This window comes from Grammomys surdaster, unplaced genomic scaffold (genome assembly GCF_004785775.1).
Source record: "Grammomys surdaster isolate TR1022 unplaced genomic scaffold, NIH_TR_1.0 125808, whole genome shotgun sequence".
NCBI lineage: Eukaryota > Metazoa > Chordata > Mammalia > Rodentia > Muridae > Grammomys > Grammomys surdaster.
Genome location: NW_021620639.1, coordinates 239489 through 245036, shown reverse-complemented (window position 1 = coordinate 245036; position 5548 = coordinate 239489).

Below are 5548 nucleotides of genomic sequence, written 5' to 3'. Positions count from 1 at the left end.
TCTCTCTCCCTCTCTCTCTCCCTCTCTCTCTCTCTCTCTCTCTCTCCATCACACACACACACACCCCATTGGAGTAGATTCAACATTTCCTATGTTTGCTAATATCTAAAATTGTATTATTGGATGAATTTTAAAAAAATTAAAGTTTTGACTCCAGAGAAAGGAATCCATAAAACATTCAAAAAATGTTCCCAGTCGCTAGAAGGGAAGGAAGTAATAGGAAGATGCTAAGGTAGAAATAATGTTTCTTGCATCTAGGGATGCTAGGAGTCTGGCTGCAATATCATCTCCATGTGGAACAGATGAATTGATCTTGTTAACTTGGCTGGCTAGACTGACATCTCCTTATTTCTCTAAGAGAACCCTTTCTGAAGTTATATATTCAGAAAGTGATTCAGCTAACAGTGTTTCCATGAAAGGTGTGCAAATGCAAATCACAGAGAACATGCAAATAGAAGAGGCTGTTTCTGATCCGAGAGATCAGAGAAAGTTTCACAAAGGAGGTTATAAATTCCCTTGGCCTCAAGGGATGGAGGCATTATCTTTTTGTCACTGTGACAAAATTCCTGAAATAATCAGCTTATGAAGAGGAAAAGTTTATTTTGACTCACTGTCTCTGAGGTCTCTGTATATTTAGTTGGTCCTTTGGGCTTGTGGTGATATATATATATATATATATGTATATACATATATATATATATATATATTTATTCAGGGTAATTTATGAAGAATAGAAAGTCATTTCTTAGTTCTAAGAGCATTTTCATGGGCAAAAGTAAGAAATTTATAAATTGATATTTGAATCTCAGTTACCTTAATTTAACCCCAGACCAACTAGTTACAATTTGTCCCTGTGTCTTTTTGTTAAGGATTAGCATTGCTCAAAACTGTGGCCAGAAATTAGCGCCAGAAGCATCTGAAGCATCCATTTACAATTCAGGTCCCCAGGCCTTGCTCAAGATCCACGGAATCAGAAACTGAGGTCTTTGATATTTCCCCCGAGTTTCTTCATCCCACACAAGCCCACACCTGTTTCAACAGCAGATTACCGAGTCCAACTATCTGTTTGTGTGTTTGCCTCTCACCATCAGTGAGAGCTGCTATTTTTAGGTTGTATAATTGCCCAGTCAAGTTCACAGTACCATAGAGTACAGATTTGCTGAGCAGTTAACTAAGACTATTTCTTCTTTTTGGCATTTCCTTTTTATTTTTAGGCAGTGGCACCTACCTTAGCCTTTATAAAGCTCCGGGGAAGAAATAAATCTGACCTTTTAAAATTAAATAAATGTTTAATGTTCCCCTGTATAGGTTTGTAATTTTTCTCAAAACTGTGTCTCATTTGTCTCTGAATGCTCAAGTATGTATAGCAGACATTTATAAATATCTATGGTTTGGGTGTGGGGAGATGGCTCAGTGGATAAAAGCACTTGCTGTACAATCTTGATGACCTGACTTTGAGCCCTGAACCCAGATGAGGAAAGCCAAATGAGGAGATGCAGTGGTTGAATCCCAGCACTCCCAGTGTAAAGTAAGTCAGCTGGAAGTTTCTTCCTACAACGCAATGTCAGAAACAAGAGAGACCCTGCCACAGAATAAGGTAAGGGAGAACCAACCCCTGAAAAGTTCATTCCCACTTGCACACTGTAATATGAAAATACACATGTATACACATACACACACACATACATGTATACACACTGGCACACAGACATATGTGTACACAAATGTACACATAGAAATATAAATCTACATACACATAAGAACATACACAGGTGTACACAAGCACACATACAAACAGACACACATTCACATGCATGGACACATGTACACACCTTTAAATATCTATGAACTTGTTGATAGAATGTTTGATTATTAGTCATTGGTCTAGAAAGGAGACAGAGTGCCTGCTGTCTCACAGCGGAAGGCTTACAGCAGTGGCCTACTATTTTTAAGGCTTGAGCAGTGGTAAAGTTGCTGTCAGCAGTAAGAACCACAAACAATTGATAACCTGAAGGACGTCTTTCTCCAATCCAAGTCGTAATCAACACAGGTTCAGGATCACAGTGTTTCTGATTTAATATTAACTAAAAAGTGCCGTTGACTGAAAATTTGACAAAAATTATGGTCCCAGAGATAACATGTATCATTAACTGCTTTTTTCTTTTCCAAATGTGACATCATAGTTTGGGATGCTAAGCCACAAATAATGGTTTAGCAACTGTGATGACTCTACAGTTTTAAATGAAAAATAATCCCTATAGCAGTGTCTCTAATGTCTTCTGTTCACTGTCCTGTACCACTGATGGGGGAGCTGATTTTTGACTTCAGTAGTGAAACTAGGTACAACAGGGGCTAGAGAGATAGCTCAGCAATTAAGAGCACTGACTGCTCTTCCAGAGGACCCAAATTAAATTCCTAGTACCCACATGGCAACTCCCAACTGTCTGTAACTCCAGTTCTCCAGTTCCAGAGCATCTGATACCATCACACAGTCATATAAGCAGGCAAAACACTAATGCATGCAAAATGAAAGTAAATAAAGTTAAAAAAATATGTGTAACATGAATATATGAGAGGGCAGATCAAGCCAAGTGAGTCTAACATGTAGCAAGAGAGAAAAAGCCAAGAGCTGATAAAGGTGGGATACAGAGCTAGAGGCACAGAATGACAGAAGTGATAGGAAAAAGCCAAAGTTAGAGGTGTCTGAAATATCTCGTTTTTAAAAAATTAAATAAATCACCATTTAGTGTGTGTATGTATTCGTACACATATAGGCAGGTACACACTATGGCATATGTGCAAAAGTCAGAGGCATTTTGCAAGAGTCAGTTCTCTCCTCCTACCTTGCGGATCCTATGATTTGAACTCAGGATGCCAGCACTGGTGACAAGCCCCTTTACTCACTGAGCCATTTTACAGGCCGTGAAATATTTCTTGATTTGGCTGATGGGGTCTGAACTAATAGTTATGGCTTGAATGTGAATGTATCTTAGAAACAGAGGCCATGAGAGCCTTTTAAAGAGCTAGATGCTTCCTTTCCTGAACAGGTTCTAAGCTTCTTAAGGTTCTTGTTTGCTCTGAAAGAGAAAGCACTCGTTACCCTTCAAAAGGTATTCTTATGCATGGCACTGCTACAAAATGCTAGGTGCGTTGTAGGTGGCTCCCATTCTGAGTGCCATTCCAATGGTGTTAGTGTATCAGTTATCTTTTACACTGACTAAAGTCATGTCAAAAGCAGGGCTAAAAAACACTAGATGTAATCCAATAGAAAACCATCAGGATGGAGTGTTGGGCAATCCAATATGGTAATGGGGATTCACAAGCTTAACCATGTTATTCTTTCCACAGGACATTTTACCTAGTGGTTGAGAGCACTGTTTGTCAGAGTGATAGTTTAAGAAGTCACCACCAAGAATGCTCAACTACAAATAGGACAATATCACCCTCCCTACCCAAAAGAAAAGTACAAAGATCATCAAAGAAGAAGAGTTGGTGGCATGGTAAGAGCCAGAGATCCAGGAGGAACAAAGCCAACCATTGTGCGTGTGGACATGGCAGGACCACTGCAGTCATGAACTCACAGCTGCTGTGGCTGACTGCACAAGACTAGCAAAAGATCAAGCCAGTCAGCATCCAAAACAGATCGGGGAGAGTCTCATGAGCCCTATCCCTATCTGAGGAATAGTAATAGTTGATGACATCTGGAGGGGGAGGGTCACTTTTTTAAGGGTGTGACCTCTAGTGCATCACTGTGCTCCAATGGATGGTACTAAACCGCAGGTACATGGGAATACAAGTTGGACTCAGAGGGGTATAAAAAAGATAGAGGCTGTGGAGTTGGGAAGGTTAGGGATAAATATAAAAGGTCCTCAAGGGAGAAGTGGAGGTGAATATGAAAGTGCATTTTATGTAAGTATAGAATTCTCAAATAACAAAACATAATAATAATAAATCACTGCACAGAGCAGGAGGTGAGGGACTGATGAGAAAAGCACTGAATATGGGCGTGCAGCAACCAGGGCAGGAAGGGCTCTAATGTTAACGGCTGGACCAGCAAGATAAAAGAAACAGGAAGGTCTTAGACACTACTGCGAAAGACAGCAGGTAATTTGTCACCCTTATCATCCATTTGTTCTTTCTCTGAGAAGGGAGGGAATGCTTCCTTCAAGGTCCTAACCACTGAACTCCTGACCTGTTCTGTACTCTGCTCTTTCTCTGAACTCTTTCGTAAGCTACACAGCCCCTCACCATTTCCAGGTGGGAGAGTGAGCCCAGAGCCAAGTGCATACTATCTACATTCTCAGCCTTTAGCAGTTCATTTGACTGGGCAAGTGAATTCAGCTTAGTAACACATGAGGTGAGTTGTTGGGAAGGCCACATAAACTGGACATGGGTTGAGGATGTGGAGGAAATGAGACAGATGGACTCTGCTCTTCACAGGAAGGTAAGTTCTATATTTACTTCTGTCAGGCCCTCTTCTCCTTCTACCAACCAATCTTTGAAACAGCATTTAAGGAAACAAGTAGGTTTCTTTTCTCTGCCTTCAGATGACTTAAATATTTTGGTCTACTCTGCATCTATAATTCAACCAAGAAACCCAAGTCAAGCTCAGATCTCTCTCCTGTCACCGAGTATTACTTGAGAAGATTGCTACCTTGTGAGCTCCTGGAAGAACCAGGTTGTGGTTCTTTAATAAGAGGGAATGCAGTAGAATGAGAAATGTATACTTAGCGGGGAAAATCAGTCGGTGGACTGAAGATTATATTGACTCTTTCAAGTCACGGTGACGTCATTTGGTGCCCTAAATTAGTGGTTACCAAGTCATCAGTGCTTATTAGAGACAAAGCTTCCTAGTTTCCTCCCTTGGAGATTAAGGTTCAGTGGATCTGGCTGGTCTGGGTCCCGGGAACCTGTATTGAACTAGTCAGAAGTCTTGGGTCTCAGCAGGCTTGGGAAAACTGTCTTTAGGAACATGTTGCTGAGTAGTGGCCTCAGGAGCTGAGTATGCGCTTTGATTTGGCACACACTTTTTTTCTTTTCTTATGAAAATTTATAGGCCCAAACACTAAAGGAAACGTTTTAAATGTAGTCTATTTATATTCCACCACACTACTGTACAGTTTTCTGTAATTCCTTATAACTGTATTCATATGTATATATAAAGACAAAAATGATACAAATAAAGATTCTCATGGTGACCCTTTTTTTTTTTCTTTTTTAGAAAAGAGACTGGCCTTGAACTTGCTGTATAGCCTTAAGCTTGCTGTATAGCAGTGGCTGACCCTGTATTCCGGAAGTGCTCCCCACCATGACAAGGTGATGGGATGCTGGGAACAGAACCCAAGCCTCTGTGAATGCTGAGCAAGCACTCTACCAACCAAGCTACATCCCTAGCCTCTGTGTCCTTTATATTAAACATCAGGGAGGCCTTTCCTTTGATGTCACATAAAGTTGGTGGCTTAGTCTATGCAGGTTGCTGTAATAAAAGTATTATAAACTAGGTTATTCACTGGCACTAGAAGTGTATTTCTTACTGGCGGCTGAGGAG